The sequence below is a fragment of the Chironomus tepperi genome, unplaced genomic scaffold (genome assembly GCF_022539635.2).
Source record: "Chironomus tepperi strain 1889 unplaced genomic scaffold, CSIRO-AGI_Ctep_v1 contig_367, whole genome shotgun sequence".
NCBI lineage: Eukaryota > Metazoa > Arthropoda > Insecta > Diptera > Chironomidae > Chironomus > Chironomus tepperi.
Window position 1 is genome coordinate 383915 of NW_027226489.1, and position 12487 is coordinate 396401.

At 31.6% G+C, this 12487-nt stretch overlaps 1 protein-coding gene across 3 annotated transcripts in view; it reads left to right on the top strand.

Moving 5' to 3' along the window:
* The first annotated feature begins 10421 nt into the window (after positions 1-10421).
* Positions 10422-12487, top strand: part of LOC139095611 (zwei Ig domain protein zig-8-like) — a 74102-nt gene continuing 72036 nt past the window's right edge. For all 3 annotated transcript variants that reach the window (XM_070646998.1, XM_070647000.1, XM_070646999.1), the window contains exon 1: positions 10422-10842. The gene's annotated coding sequence lies outside the window, so the exon portion shown is untranslated. The remainder of the gene's footprint in view (positions 10843-12487) is intronic.

A 12487-nucleotide genomic window follows, 5' to 3' on the forward strand; every position in this document is an offset into this window, starting at 1 on the left:
AGGCATAAGCAACTGACTAGACATAAGCAACTGCCTAGAAATAAGCTACTGCCTAGGCATTAGCAATTGTCGAGGCATAAGCATCTGCCTAGGCATAAGCAACTGTCTAGGCATAAGCAGCTGTCTAGGCATAAGCAACTGCCTAGGCATAAGCAACTGACTAGGCATAAGCAACTGCCTAGACATAAGCAACTGACTAGGCATAAGCAACTGCCTTGTAATAGGTAACTGCTTAAGCAAAGACACAGACTGCCTTAAATCCATTGTCTAGGCCAAGCCAAATTCAGCTATCCACAGGCACATCTCTTACAACACTGGTTTAGATTAATCCAACTAGACATAGAGCGTCTAACTAGAATTTAACAACACAGCAGCTTGAATCTTCCCACTTTAATTAAGCATCATAATGACAACTTAGTTTATCATCCTCAAAAAAAAATTTCAGCTCCTCCAACACAACACAACATCAATGCCCATATTTATTAAGTTCTCAATACCTTTCTTGTTACTTAATTGACTACAACAACTTGTTATTTTGTTAACAAAAGCCTTCAAATTTTACGAGAAAGAAGATTGAAAGATACATGAAAAAACCCTTCGGCATGATATAAAATTTGTTTCCCCTTATTTATTTTAATTTACTTACCAAAAATATAAAAGTAATAAGAAGATTTGTGTCGTTTATTCGTTTCTCAAAGCAGAAGAAAATAAATTAGAAGCTTTTTACATCAAATTAATAATGAAAAGGAAGAGTATTAGGAAGACCCTCCAATTAGCGATTATTTTCAACCTTTGAAATGAATTCATTTGGGTTTATTATTATTTTTTTTTGTTAATTATGGGTCGATGTGTCAATCAATGTGCTGGTTTTTATCTTCTGATTCATTGATTTGAATCTAGGAGTGTTGGATAGTGATGGTAACTTAATTACTTATTTGGATGGCTGTTCAGATCAATTGCGAACCATGGCCTCAGTTTTCTTAGCAAGTCTTAAATGCTGTGGCTTTATGTCGTTCTTAGCTTAACTCGACTATATACCAGCCTCACCTTCTCGCGATGAAGACCTTTCAAGCCACATAGTGGGGTGGATTCGAACGAAGCTCTGGCTAATTTAGGATTCGTTGACCTAACAAGCCGCTATCCATAAACACAAGCTAAGAGAGCTAGGCCAACTCACATTCTATTAATCAGAGCCTCGTTTGACTTCGCCCTACTCTTTGGCTGATTGACGATCTCCGCAAGATTTGAGGTTGGTACATGATGGAGTTGTCTCATGGAAAGAAGCTGTCGATCGAGATAGTATTGCTTTTCGAATCGGAACTGGCAAATGATAGCCAGCAACATGTACAGCCAGCAAAGTAAGTACATGATGGAGTTATAGCTAAGAGTGATGTAAAGTCACATATATTGCATGCTCATCACTTTTAGGAATCCAAAATAACTATATATAGTTAAATGACTCAATTAGGAATTTTTGCCACTTAATAAACCTTTTTAAACCATGAATCAAGCTAAGCAAGTAAGAATCTACTCAAATTACCATGAAACTCTCACAAAATATCCCCAAGGGAGCTAGACTTCCTCTCTGTGTGTATTCCCATGTTCGCTTAAGTAATTCCTTTAATTAAATTTTCATCCAAACTAAGTAAAATGTCATTTCAATGTCAATGTACGAAATTTCCAACAAACATTACCCAAAAAATCTGTAAGCGTGGACGAGAAAGTTTCTCGTATATCGCAAATCCATAAAAATAATTAATTACTTCCGACGCCAATCGATCGATATTCTTTCAATTCTGTCGGTGCTTACTTTGTACAAGAAGAATTGAAAAGAGCATGCAAAAAAGCTTTGCGTATTTGAGAGGGAATCATGTGGGTCATGAACTTAACAGCATCAGCAACAACAGAGACCAAGGGGTGAGAGCTCCTCAAAAAGTACAAAAATTTGCAGCAAAGTGCAACAAAGTGCAACAAAGTGCAATAAAGTACAATAAAGTGCAACGAAGTGCAATAAAGTGCAGTAAAGTGCAACAAAGTGCAGTAAAGTGCAACAAAGTAGAGAAAAGTGCAATGAAGTGCAACAAAGTGCAATGAAGTGCAACAAAGTGCAACAAAGTGCAGTAAAGTGCACTAAGTGCAATAAAGTGCAGTAAAATGCAAAAAAGTGCATCAAGTGCAACTAAAGTGCATTGAAGTGCAGGAAGTGCAGATGTTTTAGACTAAAGTGCAACCAAATTTAAACTTATTTTTATAATTTTGAAATGCTATAAAACATTTTTTTACACTCAAATATTCATAGTATATGTCACAAAAATAAAAATTTTGTACAAATTTAAAAATTATGCTTCAGAAAAATTTTACATCATTTTAAAACATCTGCACTTAGAGCACTTTACAGAAGTTAAACTGCACTTGATTGCACTTCCTGTACTTTATTGCACTTTACTGCACTTGATTGCACTTTACTGCACTTTGCTGCACTTTACTGTACTTTGTTGCACTTTACTGCACTTTATTGCACTTTACTGCACTTTACTGCACTTTGCTGCTCTTTATTGCACTTTATTTTACTTTGTTGCACTTTACTGCACTTTATTGCACTTTACTGCACTTTACTGTACTTTATTGCACTTTATTATATTTTATTGCATTTAACTGCATTTTGTTATATTTTACTGCACTTTACGATATTTTACTGCACTGTACATGCTTTATATTTGAATAACCTTCGAAAAAGTTAAAATTTTCCTCATATTTCTTATTTTTGGGTAAAAAAATCTCGGAAAACCTGTACTTGGCCTAAATTTTGCAATACTAGAGTAAAAAACCTTTAAAAAAACCAAATTTCTCCTATATCATGTTGAAAAATCACCGAAAAAGCCAAATTTCGCCATAATTTTCCTATATTATGGTGAAAAACCTTAAGAAAATTCTAATTTTGTCTCAATTTTTCTATGTTAGGGTGACAAACATTTGGAAAAGCCAAATTAAGCCTCAATTTTTCTATAATGGGGTGAAAACCCTCGAAAATGACTATTTTCGTATAGCTTTCCTTTCACCAGAAAGAAAAACTACCGAAAAACGCTATTTCCCACCTTGGTTTCCCAATTATAGAAAGAAAAAATCTTAGAAAATACAATACCGCCAAATACCGCCGATACCGCTTGGTTTCTCTGCCAGGGACGAAGTGCAATAAAATGCAATAAAGTAGAATAAAGTGCAACAAAGTAAAGCAAAGTACAACAAAGTTGAGAAAAGTGCAACAAAGTAGAGAAAAGTAGAGAAATGTGCAATAAAGTGTAACAAAGTAGTGAAAAGTGCAACAAAGTGCAATAAAGTGCAATAAATTTCGCTAAAGTAGAGAAAAGTGCTGAATTTGCAATAAAGTGCAGTGAAATTACGGTCAAGTGCAATAAATTGCAATGAGTAGAGTGGAGCTCTCACCCCTTGACAGAGACTATAAGAAGAATTAATCTTCCATGTGTATATTGATTATAACTTTCTTGATAACATAGTGTATACACAAAACTAAACAATAATGATCTAATAAACAAAATTTTATTACTTTTTTGCTTATTTCATTGTGAATTATTTGTTTTGTGTGCTTCTGTAGCTTAGCATATCCCAATGGAATTTCTGTTGTTATTTTTTTTTCTTTCGGTTAATAATTATTATCAAAGCATTGTAGGCGGGTATTGTGAGTTTGAATTATATTCACACTGTTCTTAGTATATTTCACATGAATTGATGTTGTAGCTTAGTAAGAGCAATTTGTTGGATGAATTGGGTAGAATTATTGAATTGCGTAGACTTTAAAGTGAAAAACCTGGTGTAGCTGGACGTTTTACAGACATTACAGATTTACTTCGCTGCTCGTAATGAGGAGCATTTGCAAACCGTGACCTTCGAGCAAATAAAGAGCTCTTAAAAGCAGAGTAAGTTGAGAGCACAATCGCAAGCATGCTCAACAAGTGCATTTAAGTAGATCAAGCTTTTAAAAGCATGCTATTTGCTTGCAATGGCTTCCAAAGCTGGATCTATTGCTGGCTTCCGTCTGACAATTACTGATGCAATACTATTTCTATCGACAGCTTGTCTTCATGAGTTCTTGGACCACCCTCGAACTTATTTGTCATCAATAAAATTCAACTTAAATACCCTGATTAATTGATCTTCCACAGGTCTCCAGGTCCAACATGACTCCTAACAACATGTCCTAACCTACAAAGCCTGTTAACCTGTTTGTCAAACCAATGCACTTTTTACATTGAACTAACTTTTAGTGAGTTCCTAGCTACTAATTGATGGTCCTTAAATCGAAAGTCAACAAAAAATACAATGAACTTTGTTTCAAATCCATTAAAATTAATAATAGCTGCTTCAGTACTGCAGTAACTAAGTCTCAAATCACATGGCTTAAGCACTGACAACTATAGCTGAACTTAACTGAAAGCTTTTTACAAGTAAGAATCCGTGTGAATATGAAAAACTTTTCTTCTCATTTTCTTATGTCTACTTATAAAAGCGTTCATATGGGATGATAATATTTTTTTGCTATATCACTAATCGATTTTGTTCTTTTTGTTTTGTTGTGTACGAAAAGAATTCTTTTCCGGGAAATATGAGAGTTGAATTTTATGTTTGATATTTTTGGAATTCCACTGAACAAAAAAAAAATTGATAAATTTTCATTTTAATTCGCAATTTGAATTTCACTTCCACACAAATAAACTATCAATTTCTGTTCATTTTACTGTTGAAATGCGCTGCAATCTCATCCGGAAATTTACGATCTGTTTTTGCATAATTTTGTGTCTTCTTCTTAATCTATTCCTAGAAGATTCAAAAATTACTAAGAAAATAGGAATAGAAAATAACAGAAGAAAATTTATTTCCTTTATTCATTCTCGATTTCCAGTGGAGAAATGCTTTTAAAAATGAAAAAAATATTTACGATCGAATAATTCAAGCATTACAAGCAAACATTTCCGTACGAAAAACAATAAGAATTGATTGAATGTTTTTGGGGATATTGGGTACTAATGACGCATTTTCGGATGAAATTTAAGGAATTTAATAACTGTAAATTCCTAACAGCTACCTTAATCATTATCTTAAAGATCCATTGTCAACCAGCGGATGCAATGTCCCCAAAAATATGCTAAAAATTTGCATTTTCAATACTGACATTCAGGCACACATACACACAAAAAAATAAAAGAGAATGTACATTATTATGGAGCCATATCACATCATATACATAAATATATACATGTTCGACATGTTATGCTCAACATAGGTATGGAGGTAGGACATCAATAACATACACACTAAAGAGAATATATCTGTATAAAAAGCAGGAACAACATTTTGCATTTGAGTATTGTGAATAAATGTTGTTTTTCGATGTCATGAGAATTGTATTTGCTTTATAGAGTTATGGGGCATTTGGGGGATATGCGGAAGAACAAAAAAAATGTTGTATGGATATTATATGAAATTGTACTGAATAAATAACAAAATATATCTAAAATCTTTGAAATAAAGGAAAAAAAATCATTTGTGATGATTTTTAAGTTAAACATATTTGTGTATGCATGCAAACATTGATGAATTTGGATGCGATTGTTGTTTATGAATTTGTAAATATTTCACAAAAAAATACTTTTCAGATTAAACCGAATAAATTTGGCAGTGTCAATATTATTGTCAATTTGTTGGAAATACGACAAAAATAGTGAGGCTGTGCGACGATTCATAACATCCGTCAAATCTCAGATGACTATCAAATGTGCTAAATTCTCTAAAATATCCCATAAAGCCCTTGTAATCCTTGAAGCTTCCTAACCTTTGCTTCTTCTTTTGTTCATCCTCACCGTAAAGTCGTTAAATTAAATTACACAAACATGATACGCAATGATAACAACTTTTATCAGCCTTTGCTATTTCCTCTCCTCGATTGTCTCATATATGTACACATTCCCATAAAAACATAACCCAAAAAAACAAAAAAAGAGTGAGAAAATGCGCGTTTTTCTTCTCTCGCATTCACAGCAATACAAAAAAGACATTAAATATTAAACTGTTTATAGGTGAAGCAATCAAGCGCAATAACAACAACAATGACAATATAACAATATAACAGAATCATGGAAAAAGCATTCCCATGAGAGGGATACGGAGTGAAAATAAAAAATATGTGTATATGTATACATACGGTATACATACTTATGCAAAGCATATACATATAAATAAATTTATGTGCTGCTCATCGCGTTGCTTTTTGTATTAAAGAAAAATTGGGTCTATTCATCACGAAATATACTCACATTTATGCTACAATTCAGTTCACTTCATATTATATTGTGTTATTTTTTGGGGTTTTGAGGAAGTTAGGGGATGTATTAAGGCATTTTGTCCTGAAAGAAGTTGAACTGTACATTGAAAATGAAATAGTTGTCATGTCAGTAAGGGTCAGTAGAAAAAGCGTCATTAGGGGGGCAAATGGGAGTACGGGACCTGGTCAGGAGATGCACTCAACGTAGAACTCTCAACTATCTCATTTTTGGCTAACTGATCAACATACTAAGGATATATTTAGGTAAAAACTACCAAAATTAATGGTTTCTAATTCAGCAATATCCAATTTTGTCTTTTTTCGGAAGTTTAAATACTTCGTCTGCTTAATGTACGATGTCAAGCCATGATTGGGTCTCTGAGCAACTTTGGATTAAAAATGGAGTCTGGAATTTTATGAGTAACGAGAGAAATAGGGACAAGGCTACAAGATTACCTTAAGACTGGAACTCGAATACGCAAAATGCATGGTTTAATGGTATAGAAAGACTACTATGGTACTTAAAAGTGTTCGATTTACAGGCTAGAAGAATATTGTCAATACAGAGCTGATAGTATCACGTCACTACAATTTGAAGCCAACAGAAGTTCAAAACGAGAGCTTCTGTTTATTCAAAATCCAGATTCAGTTCAATATACTGCCATAACGGCCTATGCCTTTCTAAATACAGTTTCTCTGAGATTTTCCAACTTGCTATTCAACCCTACCTCATATAATGCGCTCATATACACTCACTTCATATACACACTGATGAATATTTGTGTGGTATTTTGTGCAAGCAACAAAAAAAAAAAGAATTCCATTTTCTGACTTTAAAATTGATTTTCATGAAAATTCTAATGTTCATATGAATGAATGTATAGGAATAGAATGGCTTAATGAGTGAAGTGTGAAACGAATTTATTAATTTTTGGCTTGCATAACATTTCATTTAGTAAATTTATAAAACTGTATGTTGTATTTTATTGAATTAAAAAGTTTATACTTAGGAGAACATAAAACAAAATTTGGTTAATAAAGGATGGGAATAGTAAAAAGTTTATCATGGGTTGTGCATGAAGGCATGTGCATGTGTATGTGAATGAAGTTTAGTTTGCAATTCAATTTTTATGAATGAATGAATCTGATGAAATTTATGTTTTAAAGTCATAAAAGTTAGTTTTACTTAACGAAAGGTAAATGCAAAAACTTATTTAATATATATTTACAGATTATTGGGAAAATTTAAGGCAATTTAAGTTTTCATCCATGAAATTTTGAGAATAAAAGACTGAAAAGAGAGCTTAAGTTCTCAAAAATAACTTTTAAATATTTAACTTATCAGAAAATAAATTTTAAAAATTATGAATACTTTTCAACTGCATGTAAAAGCTCAATTTTAGCATTAAAAGAAATGTTCCACTATGCAAGTTTTAATCTTCTTAAAGTATTTAAAACATTCAATGTTTTGTTGAAGAATTTAATCAAAATTACTCCGGATAGCACAAGTTTGATTTGGTGACTTACTTACTTACTGGAACCATACTCTGACTTGAAGCCTAGGTTGCTACAAAATGCTTTCTATTTGACTCTGTTGCTAGCTGTATCACAAAGCTTGTACAAATTCTCAGTTTTGAATTGAATTGAATTTGGATTGAGATTGAAATGTTTGTGAACCAGATTTATTATTAAATCTTTGAGAGATTCTCATACTATTTAAAGTACGATATCCAAGTATCAAACTGATTTTAAAAGCAATAGTCAAAAATTGAATTATATTAACTTTAATAAACTCGTTCACCTTGAAACGTAAGAACACCTAAGTACTATGAATTAGAAATCGATAAGTTTAGCACAAGTAGTGTCCCAGTGGTGTCTATTAAAACTTTGCAAGTAAGTAATTTTCAGAGCTTGTGGTCGATTCACAATTTTTATGAAGTAGAGTAGTAGAATTGAGTCGATTTTTCCATAAAGAATCCGAGTCGACTTCGAGCTCTTGTAATTTTCAAAGCACTCCTGAATTATTTTTACATGAGACATAATTTTTCTGAAAAAAGTTTTAAAAAAGATTATTTAATGGCACTTAAAGGATTTATTAGCATGTGTAGAAAATATTACTGAAAAATAGACTTATTTAAATAATTTTCATAAATATACAGATTGTTAAAAACAATTTTATCTTGAAAAATGCTTAATATTTTCAATAATTTATTTCCTTTAAACCCCCTTACTCATTACTGATTAAAACCTTTTTCAAAAATCTTCACTCGTCTGTAAAAACATTTACCATTAATGGAATTTTACTTCACTGTACATAAATTAATTTATGAATCGAAAATTTCCCTTACTACACGTGCCATAATTCTGCTTTATGAGGAAGAAGAAAAATCTCTGTCATTATGGCACGAGTTTAATTTTATTACTCAATTCACACATATTTTTTGAAATTTTATAATGAACAACTGAACCAGAAAATTTAACGAAAGAAGAACTTTTTTTTCAGACCTTCATCTTTTTGCTAATTACTTAAATATTTGATAACGAAAAATAATTAGGGAGGAAATAAATAAATTGAAAATGTTTATCTAAATTTTTTGCTGATTTTTCTTAATAATTTAATGAAAAATAATCGAATTGGAATCGATTCTAATTTTTTTGATGCTCGTCTAAGAATCGCAGGTCTCCTTTTTATGCATTTTAAATCTCCAAGCCTGAAATTTTCAGCTGTATGTTACCCAAGCGGAGATATATGTTGCAGATCGTAGATTACAGTGCCCTTTCGTCATCGATGGACCCTAATCTTTATTTTGTCTTTTATTCTATTTACCCAAGCGGACAAAAATACGATTGTTAGTCACTGACACGACGGGAAACCAGCGGGAACATCCTGCAAGAATCCGCAGATTTCTGCAAAATCCCGCAGGTTTTTATTCCAGTAGATTCCCGCGGGAATTCCGCGTGTTTCCCGTTGTGTCGTTTACCAACACCCCAAAAATACATCATAACTAGTCGAAGACAATTTAATGTTCAGTTAATGAATAGTTCTAATGCATTCTTGACTACTCGGGTTCTAAGTCGTCTTAACCTGCTTGCCTGCATTTAACTAACAAAGATGCCTCTTTTAGGTACTATAGTGGTCTTTCTGTACCATAAAAGCATGCTCTTTGCTTGTTAGGGTGCGTTTTTGCCTGCAGAAACATTTGAAAGCACAAAATTCCACTGAAATTTTTAAAATTTAAAAAAAAGTCCAATGAAAAATTTATCAAATTTTTCTTGTAAATCATTGAATAGTTCATTATGACAGAGGATTTAACCAACATGTAAATATGATGAATATTTCAAAAGAAAATATTTACAGGTATTTAAGCTTTTACATAAGAAATTTTCAATTACAGAATAATGAAAAATGCTTGAAAAATACCCTCAAAAAATATAATTGAATTCAAGCATTCCCAACAATAGCATGAATATTTCCAAGAACTTTTCAGTATTTTACACCCGCAAAAACCTCAACAAAAAAATTATAAATTTAAAATAAACCAGAACAGTCTGATTATTTTCCAAACAAATGCGAAAATTTTTACATCTGTCTTACTTCACCTGAAACATATTCATTTTCACAACTGCATTACTGACCTATCTAGCATAAAATGTTACATAGTAATGCATAAAATTGAAAGAATTTTTTTCAACTACATTGTAAACATATTTTCTTATTATTCTTATTATTTTCCCATCACAATTTTATTCATCATGCGAGAGGAATCCAACAAAAATAAAATCCGTCTGTTTTTTTTTGCTTTTTGGTCCATCCATTCAGCGGGGCTGTAAACTTCGAAAAGAATTTTTCGTAACATTCGCAACAGTTCCGACTGCGCATGTGAATATTATGAATTCGATAGCATGTGAAAAGGAAGAAAGGAGTATCGTGATGCACATTTTCGAGAATCTCATTTAGTTGTTGAGAAACATTAGAATCGAGCGGATATATTCATTTCAGTCATCGTCGATTGATGAAAAAAAAAATAATTTTAAATGTGAATGAAAGAAAAAAATTGTGGAAAAAATTGAAAAAGCTTGAAAAAAGGAAATTGAAAAAGTTTTGGTGCTGAAAAATAAAATGAATTGTGAATAATTGCAAAAAAAAAGGAATTGAAATTAAAAATTCAAAAGCAAAAAAAAAATGAAAAATGAAAATTAAATTTGACTTCTGCTGACGAGCAGAACGTAAATCTGTTTCGAGTGTGATTAAAATTTTAAAATGCAATTCAGTGGTTTAAATTTAAAATATCCGGCTACAATGTGTGGTCGAAGAAAAAAGGATCAAAATATTATTTGAGTGGGATAAATGAATATCAAGTGAAGTGTCAAACTCAACCTCCCTAAATGTCTAATTAAATTAATATTCACAAAAAAAGAAGTACATTTCAGTGGACAAAATCACATAAAAGAGATTAACACAAAAAGGAAGATAAATATTTTGTTTTTGTACTGCTGGATTTGTGGTATGTCGTGAATTTTTTTTTTTTGGCTGTTCCTCACTCTCGAGTGATGTTCATTAACTCCGACTGGCTCTTTTTTATTTGTCTTGTCACAATATAAATCTCTACGTATGTGCGTGTATATGTGCGAAACCGGCGAAGCGACAATAAAAAATTGAGAAAAGTCTACTGATTTATGGAATTATTTTAGCGCGATTTATTTAGATTTTTTTTTTAATTTTAGTGGAATTTTTTAAACTTATTATGTTTAAATTTGCTAATCAAGTTCTGATTGCTGAGTCAAAAATATGCTAAAGTTCCTCAATCATCAACTTAATATTTATGAATTTGTTAATCAAATTCTGAATCCTGAGCCCAAAATACGCTTAAGTCCCTCAATCAATAACACGAGGACTTTAATAATTTTTTGTTAAATTCTTGAAATTTTTTGGGAAATTAAAATTTTTTATTAAATTACAAGCATCTACTTAACTTGAAATTAACAAGAATTAATATTTTCTTCCTACATGAAATCCTTCAAATTATTTAAATCTTGACATTTTTTGATATTTGCTGGAATTCACCTGAAATTTCATTGAACTTGATAATATATTTGAATAATATTTTGCAATTTTTGACTTTTTCAAAAAAAAAAACACTCAGCGTCATTGCTCCCGAACTAGTAACGAAGTTAGAACTAGACATTAACTGGATATTGAGAAGCTATAAATCAGCCATAAATTCTCAGTTCCTAAGTTTACAAAAATAAGTTAGAACTAGGCATTAACTGGATATTGGCAAGTCATAAACTAGGTACAACGTATTTTTACCCACTTGGGGTATCTTCAGTAGTATTTAGATAAGGATACGTAAAATAAAGTCCATAATAAGACCTACTAAGTGCCTGGGTATTATGACTCTTACTTACTTACTGGAACCATACATCCAACTAGAAGCCTAGATTATTACAAAACGTTTTCCATCTGGTTCTATTGCTAGATACATCACAATGCTTCCACAAATCCTCTGTTTTGACTGATTATCATGAATCTAGTCCATAACTCCATCTGAAATCCAAAACCTCTCACCTCTTAGGTGTCATCAACCTCTTAAGCTTCCATCTAATTCCCACCAACACAAAACATTTTCTCATTTTTCCTGCTAAAAAAACTCGTTAAAATCATCGCACGAAGAACAAAAAAAAGTTGATATCCCCAAAATGAAATCATTGGCCACAAAAGACGCAGGATTATTTACAAATGAAATGATTTTCATTAAATTGATTAATGACAGTTTTTTATGTGTCTTCTCATCGTCGCTTCTCTTTTTTGCCTGCTGTAAGTTAATAAATCCTCTGTTTCTCACATTGTGGCGTGTAAATGTGACGAAAAAAATGGAATTCATCAAATAAAGTTTTCGTCTGTTCAATTTGAGTTAAATAAAGTTTTTTCCTTTTCATTCAACATTTTTTTTTAATAATAAATGAAATGAAATTGGAGAGTTAATAGATGTGATGTGAATGTAAACTTATATGAGTGTGTTAATAATGTATGAAGTTATAGATGCTGGGGTGTGGAAAAAGGTTTTTTATTCACAATTTTTTTTTTGTCTCCTTTTTAATGGAAAAAGTTGAAATGTAAAAGTTTCATTGAATTTATATGAAAAATTA